A 12,224-nucleotide genomic window follows, 5' to 3' on the forward strand; every position below is an offset into this window, starting at 1 on the left:
TAGAAACCAGAGCGTAATATGTATGTGCAAACTATGTATGCAATTGTCAATCTGCTTTCCTGCCGCGAAGTGCGTTCACTCTGGTATGTGATGGACACAAATATACTGTGATCTTCTGTTTCATGCAAATAAAAATCTCCACCATACTGATGTGATAATGATCAGGTATTACGTGCAAAAACCGCGAGGTACTTTTCTTTATCCCGAAAAAATTGGCCACCATTTGTTCCTGAGCTATGTGTCTTCTTCATATATCTCTTTGCTCTATACGACTGCTCTGGAACCTGTAACTTCGTTGATAGTTATAATCCTTGGGAACAAGCCAGTAACCTCAAGGATACATGTGCTTTACGAGGGCAATTTCAATACCTCGGTACTACTCGGTAATTATGATAACACCAGAATATATCAGATGACCCTTAATTCTTTGTAGAATCGGTCACTGCAATGGGATTTTCCCGTGGCTTACGACTATGTATCCTCAGTAAATAACACATATGAGCTTATTGGTTGACCTGGGAGTTCTGATGACAACGAACTCCAACTCTTTCGGAGTCACGAAGAGGAAGAATGCGGCTACGAGGCGGACATGGGAGTAAAAGATAATCTGACCGAATTTCTTTGGATGCCTTTTACACTTTCTTCAGAAAACACAACAAACAGTCTCTGCAGTAATAGCAGCTGGCCATACTACCACCTCTGAGGTCGTCCAAAGTAGAGGTTGGCTTGAGGAATCTGGGGTACTCCGAGAGATGAAAATGATTAAATCTTTTTTCGCCTGGGTTCAGCCTAATTCTCAGTGACATGCTGTGCACCAGGAAGATATTGCACAGTGAAGTCGGTCCTCTGGATGTATAGTAAATTTTGTAAAGAAAACCTATGACGCATACTTTCGTCCCGAAGCCTGTAAGCAATACAGGGTTCAAAGACTATTGTGAACCTATAAAAAACCGCTTTCTTTTCAAAAGATTACAGTATGGAGTGTCTTTCTGTTTTTTCTGATGGTAATAGTTGGTCAATAACCAAAGGGTGAGGACTGTTACTTTTCAGCATATGCTGGCATTATCAGGAATCGATATGTCTTCATATAGAAGATGAATTAACCGGTATAGCAATGTTAAGGTTATTAACAACCTCTCGCTGTCAGCAGACATTTTCTAGTTTATTCTTCCTCATCACTGTATTCTCTTGCATGCAACTGTCAGCCTGCTCGTGACAAAAGTATAGACACCCTTCAAAAGTTTCCAGTTACGTGATATTGTGTCGAGGTTAGATACCGTGACGGTATGCAGAATTTGAGGTCATGTCAAAACAAACAGTCGAACGCAACTAAGCCTTGTGATTGAAAAAAATGTTTGTATCTCAGATGGCGGTCGAACTGTCCATCAAGCCTAGCGGTTGGGTTTAAATATGGCTGGCTGTTTGATTGTCTTAGTGAGCCAGACCCCGTCAGCAGGGTAACAGATTGAGAAAGAGGAGTCTTTCCGTGGAGGCGGATAAAATAGGTTGTGATAAGATCAGGTGGTTGAAGTCGTGGGGCCTCCCAGGCATCCACAATTAAGGGGGCAGATCAGGCAGCAAACTAACAGGGAACTTCATCATAATGACCAGTCAAAAGTGACCTAAAGGCACACCTGCAGTTGATGTCCAACTAACAAAAGAATCAAGCGCCAGAAGTTACCATTGGATCTCGTGCGGCCAACCAAATGTGTCAGCTAGTAAGCGTTTAGAAGAAGTAATCCTCCATAATAAATGTTGTCGCAGTTTTTACATTTCTATTAGAAACAGGTCCTTATTAGCCAGGACTGTCAAATATCCCCGCTCCTATTTTTTGCTGATCAATCTAAAAGCAACGTGAGGAGCCATTTTTTAATTGTAAGAGGAATGAACGTTGGTTAGCCTGTCGTGGCCTAATAGTATAATACAACTGGCTTTTTTTCATATTATCCCGAAGATTTGTTCTGGCTTCATTGTTTACGTGCAAGTTTAACCCCCAATCTGGCTAGGCAGAGCAGGTAAACTAACCACTTTTCAAAAAAAGTTACAAATCGAATTTTATAATCCCAAACATCGTCCTGAGCTTCACGTGGAAACACATAATTTACAAAATTCTAGCTCATTCAAAATCTGTATAGCCACAATTTCAGCATCGTGTAAGGAATTTCTGATCACATTCATTGACATAATGCCGCCTCCATTCGTGTCACTACTGCATACTACTTGGATGTATGTGAGTAGAGTAAAACAGAAATTAAATGTGCAATGCAGATGATGCCTGTTCACAGAAAATGATATGCCATGAATAGGCGCGAGTAGGCAGTAGTAGAACATAGACATGTGACGCTCCAAATCAGAGGCAAATTCGTTTAAAATAATCCCTGTAGTGTTGTTTTCTGAATATATTCTTACAGTTAACAATCAAGTAATTATGTTACACTTATAAAATTACACCAAATTGGTGATCTACAAGCGGTTCCAACATAGCTGCTCACTTTTAGTCAATTTTTGACACTCATGTATGGAGCGCCTAATTTCTCAGTTTACTCATTTCGGCCAACTACTACACTAAATTGGCTTATATTTATTCCAGTTTATTTCAAAGCCGTTGGTAGTGCCATCAGATGTGATCATTTTTGACTGAAAGTTTATCCTGAGTGAAGCCAATCTATGTTGAAAAGCCAAGAAGCACTGTACAGCTTTTTCATCTTTACTTGAAATCATAAGCAGCGTGCATAGCAAGAACCTGCGTCCCCTGGGATGGTAGTTTTAAAAGTTAACCATTTTGTCGCCACCAATTGCTTAGAAATGCGACTAGCTGTTAACTGAACAGGAGATAGCGCTACTCATACTTTAACTTTCGAAATTATTTTCATTGGTTCAACAAATATCTATATATTTTCCTTAGAAATACATTGTCTTTCGACGAGATTCGAGACCCCCAAAATACTCTCTCACTTGCAGAACTAATTTGGTTTTAACTAGGGGTCCATGTGAATCCCAGTCAAATTGCACTTTTTATGCACCCATCAGGATATTGGGCTGCTCAAAGACTGTCTCATGTTTCAGTTCGTACGACATTGGAGGCTTTGCAGTATCCCGTGACGACAGAAAATACAGATCATTTGGCCGCTGAACACTCTTTAGTAGTCCATGACCGGTTTCGTTCTTCTTTGAGCTCATTACGTGATCGTGGTCTTCGAATTTTGGCCAGTTTCATGCTTCAGTTGAACCCCAACTTGGCTCACCAATTTGATTGGAATAGGAGTCCCAACTGATTCGCAGCCAAATATGTCGTACATAATGTTTCACAGTTCAGCTTGGTGCGCGAGGTTTTTTCATGTTTCAGCTGGTAAGGTAGTCAACGTATCACAGTATTTCATAATATCACTGCAAACTCTTCAATAGCCCACGACCATTTCGCTCTTTTTGGTGCTCATCAAGTAGACATAGTCTCCTCCGTTGAACTTATTTCCTACTTGAGCACCAAATATAACGCACTTCATGAGAAACGCTTAGTTACAACCCAGTAAATAATTTTTAAAAACCCTATCAATCAACAATCATACCTGTCAGCAAAATCTCACAAATCGCTTTTACTTGAACATTGTGTTCTCTACTTCCTCCTACATACTCATTCAGAGTGAATTCCCGTGCAGAATCTTCTGTGAGCGAAACATACCTCGACATTTTTATTCTGGACTAGCTAGTCCAAGGTATATCATTCAAACCAAACACCAAGTGGAAAAACACTACGAAAGATAAATTAATCGGAGGCCTGGTTAAATCTCCAAATAGATCCAGCAAGATACATCGGTTGATCGAGTCTGCCGTGGAGTGCTATGCTTTCAGAAATTTTTTTCCGTGTCGCGTGTCTCCGTATGCCAAAATTTTCGCGTTTTTCAGATTGAATTTGTAGCCTTTTTGGTTCTCGTGTGCAGATATCAAGGACAGGGGTCATGCTTCCTGACAGCCGCGTTGTGCTTTTTTATTCGTGCACATAATTTCCTCCCAGTATGTCCAGCGTAGAATTTGTTGCAGTTATTGCATTTGGTATATCACATTGTTCCCCTTGGTTTTGTCCCAGTTGCCCTTCGGTCTAGAGATTAATTTCCTCAGGGTGGCATTCGGTTTGCAGGCCGCAAAGATCCCTTTTTGAGCCAATAATCTGGTTGCGAGTTCTGATATATTCTTGATGTAAGGTACCACTACCCGTCCGGTGGCCTTTTCTTGCTGTTGTTGCTGGTGTTGTTGTGATGTCTTCTTCTTCAAGCTTCTCTTGATAAAACTTGGATATCTATTGTTCTGAAACACCCTGAATAGATGGCTTTTCTCCTTCTTCCGTAGTTCTGTGGTGCTGCTGTGTTTCCGCCGTCTTGAACAAGGTTTTGACGCAGCTCTTTTGTGGTTTAATGGATGATTGCTGTTGTAGTTCAGTGTTTGATCTGTATGAGTTTCTTTCCGGTATCCGCAGGTTTTTAGGGTCCCATTCACCTTTCTGTTCACTAAAACGTCTAAGAATGTTAGCCGATTGTTTCTTTCCAGTTCGTTTGTAAACTTGATATCTTCAAACTTTGTGTTGAGCAGTTTATATGCGTAGTGTACTGAATCCCGTTTCATGATGACCAAGGTGTCGTATCACGTAACACTACTCAACGCACAACCACTAACCCACCACTACGCACAACAACGCTCCCCAATAACGCACTGATGATGTCACCTCGATTGGTGATGAAACGTTTGCAATCAAATTGCCCAGCTCAGCGAACTAGCCGGCTTCCCTTCCTGTTTGTGCCTGATTTCGTTACGTTTTGGGTGGGCTTTGACCCTTATAGTCTGTTGGACTATCTCGTTGAAGTAGCATTCTCTACTAAGCTCATTGGCTTCTACTGCATTCAATGGGTAGTACTCATTTGGAAAACAGTAAGCTAGAACATGTGCCACTGCAATCGTTTGGCTTATCTGCTCGGCCGTTTGCCGGTCTGAACTTCATTGCCAGGGCATATTCTTGTTTATTAGGAAGCGAAATGGTTACAGCAAATCTGCTTTGATGGAAAACCACTACGAATGACCAACCTCCCTGGTATAATTTGAAATAGTCATATTCTAGGTCATCTGACTGTCCTTCGGATCTGTGTGCAAGCCCTCTTACATTAACAGATGACCAGGGGAAGTAACTGATTTTACTTTATCTGAAGACAAGCGAATAGATTGTTCGATACAACGACTAAGAATATAGTCCAGGTTGAAATCTTGTTACTTGGCTGGACAGTATTCCCTCTTCAGCAGCCAACTGCGCTCCTGTAACTTTTTGTGGCACTTCAACTAAGAAGTTTCGGAGAATCTTGCCAGATAGTTCCGACCAGAATGAGGTACATAGCTGCCTCATTCGCTGAAACGGGTACCGCACGTAGTGAGGTATTCCGAGTAGTCATCGAAAACGGACGGTAAATCAACCTGTCTGGCATAGATCAGGAAATTAGTCAGGTGGCGTATGAAATTCTCCAGTTTTCATGGCATGATAGATAACCGGAAAGCTTAGGTTCGATAAAGAGTCACTGTTTTCTTGATTTACCTATAGCTACTGCTATTCGCCTGATCCAGTCTGTCATAAGCCATTCAGCTCAATAATCAACAATTCATGTTACACTACCGAAGCTCCAATTACTAGCTGTGCTACAAGCAATACAGAGTCTACCAAGAAAAAGCTTGCTTGCCCTTACCGAAAGCCAACTAGTCCATCAGAAAAGGGATGCGTATTTCTCAAAAGTAATATCGAGATGTAAAATAGTAGTAAAATTTTCAAGGTTTGTGATAACAAACTGCGGTTTCTGAAAAGGCAAGAATTGGCCTACACCTTGCTTCATCCCAAAGACTTGTAGGACGCTATCGTCCGTAATTGATGTGGCTGAAATTCAGGCTATCTATCTTTGAATGTGTGACGCTTCACGCTGGTGGTGGAGGCAACAGTAAGAAGTCTTAGATCTGAGAGATTATGATTACAGAAGCGGCTGGATCGATCTGTCATCCGCCGTTTCGGCATTGGTTTTCGTTGGCCCACTTATTCTTACTCCGTTGATACCGCACTCCGCCGATTCCGATAATGGTAAAAGCAGTTTGTCTGCACGTGCGTGCAAAAGAACTTTGCAAGCCATAGTTGGAGCACGTTCGCCACACGCAAGCTACTTCCTTTTTATTTGTTAGTGTGTCGTTTCACAAAAGCCGCAAGCCATTAAATTTTTCATTATCACCACAGTTAGCTCAGGTTCGGAACTGAGAAACTGCAGATGAATCTTGGAATCTGGTTCACTGTGACGCATATCGATTCGCTGACCTGGCGACACCTAACGGCATTTTAGAATATTTTTGTGAAGCCTTAATTACAAACGGTCAGAAAAACAAACTAACCTTTCTTTCATACAGTCGTAAAACTGCGGTTGGGTTGAAGCCCCCTAGCACCAAAATTTACTGATTATTACTCATCTCCGCCGGGCGGTCTCAGTCGACCTACTGAAATCGTTCAAACATTTCATTCATCTGGTTCAGATAGTACTCTTAGAATTGGCTGCGGTCGCAAGACCCGTGGGGTGTTCGTTATCTCTGTACCACAGAGCATTCACGATGTACTTAGAGCCTTTTTCAGGGGCATTCAAATGTGGAAAGCAATCAACTTCTTTCTAGAGATAACAGTTTTATGGAAGTTTATTCTGGTAGACAACATTTGGCAGTGCTACCAGCGAAAGAGCCGCTGGCTTATAAGTTCACTTCTAGCACGAACTTCGTTTTGTCTACAGATAAACCTTCACTCAATCAACGCACAGGTACACTCAATCTATAGAGGTAAAACTGCGCGGCTGTGTTACCTCTTTTCAAACCAATAGAAGAAGGCCATTTGTTGCACAACTAAACCCCCAATTTAAATAGCGATGGTTTGTGTACTTTGAGGAAACGCACCTGCCTTTCAAAAGAAGTGAGAATCCTCATTACGCTGGGGTAGTCTTTCGATAACCTTGTTCACACATATCACATTATTCAAAGGATATTTAGCCTGTCATAACCTAAGCTCGGTGGTTTCATTCACTTAGATCTGCAGTAAGTTACAGTGTTGCTGCGACAATGGCTCTGTTTGCCATGTTAAAAATACAGGGCGACATACACGGTTTCAACAGATTATCTGAGAGCCTAACAATAGAGTATAGAGCAGCCTGTCTTTAGTAAACAAGGAGCAAATATCATGATTGGTATTCTGCACTAACCTAGCTTGAGATCAGGGCTTGAATTGCTGCTGCCTGAATTGCTAGTAAGAGAATGCCGTCAGCTCTCGAAGTCTCACCATTCTACATCTTGAGTTAACGCATTTATATGGGTAGATCAGGTGGTCTCACAGATGTCTAATTGTGAATTATTTGTGGTGGCTTCAGTCATATTGCGGGCAGTGCGTGGAGTAAATTCCAGCCTACTTAATGCTTTGGTTAAAACGTGAAGTTGTAAAAAATCAAACTTTGTGAGACATTGTTAGCCACATCAGACAACATTGTCTGTAAAGGTTAAAATGGAAGTAAGTAAAGCGCTGAATACTCTTCGAAAGCTCCTGTTACCTTGGATTTTCATGGGGCGCCTCAGATATGTTTATCAACCTTATTTCTAGTAGGCCGTAGGTGAAAACTCATAGGAATAGTAGTTGAAACTCTGGGTTAAAAAATGTGCTGCAAAGAGATCGCGTATGATTTCACTCATTGCGATATTCCGGATAGCACAAAATTTTTCCAAACTAAAGACTGCTGATATATATGCTGAAAACTCTAACAGATAGTACCATTTTGCACGTGTTGCAATCCCATAGGTGGGTGTTCATATGTTCACCAGATATTCCTGTCAAAATTCCTTTAAAGAAGATTTAGTTCTCACCAGATTTCTGGTGTATTTCTGATCTCTCGGTACACCGAAACAAACTCACTAAGCATTGTAACTGTGTATTACCTCAGCGGACAACTTAAATATTATCGTTATGGTCATCCTCATTACCGAAATTATCAGGATCACAATTCAAAATTAAGAGGAGAAATTTCATTTCCTTCTAACATCACACATTGTTATCATTGCTGAGTAGGGACAAACCAAATGAGAGAACTTTTCGCAATGCTATCAGAAGTGCCAATGAAAGTTTTTCAACGCCATGCTTTGCATTTTTGCATGTCAAATCACATGGGGGTTTTGCTCGAGAGTGTTGAATATAACCATCTACGGTATACGCTTGAAGCACGGGGACCGATGATTGCTACCAGTTCGTACTGTTCAATTGGCGTCAGGGCTATTAGCTGAGGTCGAGTTTTTTAACGCTCACAAGACAGTTGATCAGGCTACTACAGACCAGTCAGGTCGAAGAACTAGATAAAATACGTGGACCGATATGCAACAGATTGTGCTCTAGGATCACAGCCAGCTTTCCTTGGAAACGTAGAAACAGCTGTGGATGCATATTTGCATCTGCCTGTACGAGGTTTTGAAGCATACAAATTCCAGTGGGATCGTGGATGTTGACGCTAAATCCGCTCGTCGGTCGACCAGGTGCTTTGAAAAATAATAACTTCAGGTCCAAGTAGGCATACGCGAGCTCATCTGTCACAGATACCTACGCCCATAGCTCATGTCACCACCAAAGTAGTTTGATTACTTGCACGGAAAATAATCTATATGGCTTTCTTCCTCGATTATGTCCAATATTGCCTCAATTCGTACGGGTAATGCACATAGCTGTGATTTGTCCGTTGGTGGCGACCTATTGAGGCAGTAAAAATACGTTATGTTGAGTAAAAAAAATCCGTTGGACCACGTGTATATATTCTTTAGTTCGTGAACTGTAAAATATCAATTGTTTATCACTTGCGAACTATTATTGTTAATGAGAGACTGAGTTGAATCCCTCATCTATAATGCCATTCGACTGAATATGCTCCACACAGACCACGGTTTACCGTAATTTAAACAGTAATTAAGGTAACGTAGAATTCACCTTGGTACAAAACTTATTGAGGTTGATTAGTCTATTAGGGACTCATCAAAGGTTTTAATTTTTTAGCCTAATATACGGGTCTAGGTTTCGGAATTCGCATTAGCTTCTTTCAGGACCCATAAAAGAACGGAACCACTAACCGACTGTCAAAGGGTTTTTATAAACCCGACAAATCGTGGCCTATTACGGCAAACGCGTTAGTTTCATCGCGATCCGTTGCTCAAAAGTGCAACCTACCTACCATGTTTAAGACACAGAAGAGTTTCTGTTTTGAGGTTCTTGTTTTTCCAAGCGAACGTGGATGTCGCGTAAGCCAACTTATCACCCATAGTATGGACCGGTGTAGATCGTTCAGAAGAAAAACTGTTAACGAAAGGCCAGGTGCACTTAACCACCTGTCTATAAGGAATCACGTGCTGCGCGGTATGATCTGTAATATCTGAAGAATCTGTAGTATCTGTAACTCCGGTCACTGGAACGTTCACTATTAAAGGATCTATAGTATATTTTGTTAGTAAATTTTAGGTGAAGCTCTACGACGGATTTTCTGTGCCTATCCAGCACACCAGATCTGACTAAAATCTTCCATAAATAGCACGCCAGTGTTCACCTAGCCGAGTCGCCTGCGGCTTCCTATCCAACCAAATCGCTACGTTTCACTTGCTGCTCTACATTTTCAGATGCTTATCAAAAACTCGCTTCCGCAAATTTTGATTGCCATAGCTAAATAAGTACTATGATGTTGCGGCATTTGAGGTAATCCATGTCTTCAGGTCAGAATGACGAAATTGAGTGACCAAAATTATGATTACTCTTGCATTTCATGCGCTCTGATTATGCGTTCCCTGTTTTCGTTAAAGCCTGGCTTAGATGCCAGGATACATAAATCGATTAAAAACACGCCCACATATTGAATTTTCTGAGACATGACTAGTGAATAAAATTTTTCGAACAAGGTTAAACTTTAGAAGTGCCATACGAAAATCAGAATTAGTAATTTACTCGATATTTTATTTTGGATAACTTGTTTGAATTATTGATCGTCATTTAACAACACCGTCCATGTCTTCCTGATCCACGAATTTCTATCCAAGTGTCTCTCTTGTGCACATGGCAGTTAAATGCTGGCCCAGGCCGACCGCAAAGCTGAAGAATTAATCCGTTCACCGCAATAGTTTTGGTCTTCTAAAAATGTTTTACTAGACATTATGGTCCATGTTACCTCCAGACTAATTTTTCAACTAGTATAGCACCAGTGCTGCACTCAAAACAAATACTCCGATTAAGATTGATTGCGTGGTCCGCTCTAAAACCAACTCTCCCCTGGGGACTATGTCACCTCAGTTAGGTGTGAAACCATCAATTCCAGTAAGTTTGTCTATAGACTTTTGTGCCTGCAAGTATATAAAAGAATAGCAGATAAGGGCACGTCAGTGAGTCCATTAAGACTCATTGAAACTACCTGGCTACTGGTCAACAAAACATCAGATGGACACAAAGTATAATGAATCAAACACCGTTGGTTTACCTGTACACGGCCACCGGGCATGGTTTGGGAACTTACTGCGCTTGGAAAATCAAATTCTAAAATTACGGAATCACCAGGTGACTGAAGATATTCAAGACTGTCGAATGACCTTGCATTGACTGTAGGAGGGGTATGAGTAGAATCAGTCCATTTTGATTGAAGTCCTCCAGTCTTTTATATCCGATTCCATCCCATACGGTGACTATATATCTTAGTCCATAAATAGACATTCCGAAAAATGTTGGTGTTGATAGCTGTGGAAGTCAGTCATCCTGTAGATTTGACTCGGGATTTAGTTTAAACGATTTAAACTTAATTTTCAAAGGCCAACACTCCTGACGCATTCGTAGTGATTGTGTGGTATTCACTCCAAGCAGATCCGGTCATCTGCTATGCACAACCTTCCATCTGTTTATTTTTGAATCAGTCAATCACTAATCCATGCGATCATACTCAGTCAGTAGTGACTAAGTACATGCCATTCTGCTTATATCTTATTTGCGGATCCCGTTTCTATCCAATCATGCCATAAATCTGGAGAGACTGATACTGTCCTAAAATGGACAATGCTGAATCCCTTTGAGTTACACATGGTTGAAACCTTTTTCATAAAGAAGAGCATAATGTCCATGCCGAATTTATCGAGAACATATGCTCAAAATTTGCCTGAATGTTTACTTGGAACTCCCCAATCATACACCTGAAAACTACTCTTGTCGACAGCAGTGCAACTTTTATGTCGTATGCTAAACTGTTTGGTTTATGGCGAGACTACTGTGTGAGTTGTAGTCTGTTTTTTTGTTTCCAATCGCTCTCAAGTCAGTTTCAAATAAGGCCGTAAAACGTCGACAATGATTGCGCATCTATCTATTTGTAAACTTGATTTACTCGACTCGCACGCAAATAACTAATTAGGCGTCAGCGCAGAGCTGATGCTTCAATACAGTATTTTGTTGATGAATTTGAATAACAGAAAAGTTATTACTTTCCTACTGACGCATCTACATCCGGATTTCTCGACATAAACTTAGTCAAAAGTAAATCAGAATTTACTCCTGAGACTGATGTCCTCTGCTCTACCTATACAAAAGTAGAAACCAGAGCGTAATATGTATGTGCAAACTATGTATGCAATTGTCAATCTGCTTTCCTGCCGCGAAGTGCGTTCACTCTGGTATGTGATGGACACAAATATACTGTGATCTTCTGTTTCATGCAAATAAAAATCTCCACCATACTGATGTGATAATGATCAGGTATTACGTGCAAAAACCGCGAGGTACTTTTCTTTATCCCGAAAAAATTGGCCACCATTTGTTCCTGAGCTATGTGTCTTCTTCATATATCTCTTTGCTCTATACGACTGCTCTGGAACCTGTAACTTCGTTGATAGTTATAATCCTTGGGAACAAGCCAGTAACCTCAAGGATACATGTGCTTTACGAGGGCAATTTCAATACCTCGGTACTACTCGGTAATTATGATAACACCAGAATATATCAGATGACCCTTAATTCTTTGTAGAATCGGTCACTGCAATGGGATTTTCCCGTGGCTTACGACTATGTATCCTCAGTAAATAACACATATGAGCTTATTGGTTGACCTGGGAGTTCTGATGACAACGAACTCCAACTCTTTCGGAGTCACGAAGAGGAAGAATGCGGCTACGAGGCGGACATGGGA

This window comes from Opisthorchis viverrini (genome assembly GCF_000715545.1).
Source record: "Opisthorchis viverrini unplaced genomic scaffold opera_v5_324, whole genome shotgun sequence".
Taxonomy (NCBI): domain Eukaryota; kingdom Metazoa; phylum Platyhelminthes; class Trematoda; order Opisthorchiida; family Opisthorchiidae; genus Opisthorchis; species Opisthorchis viverrini.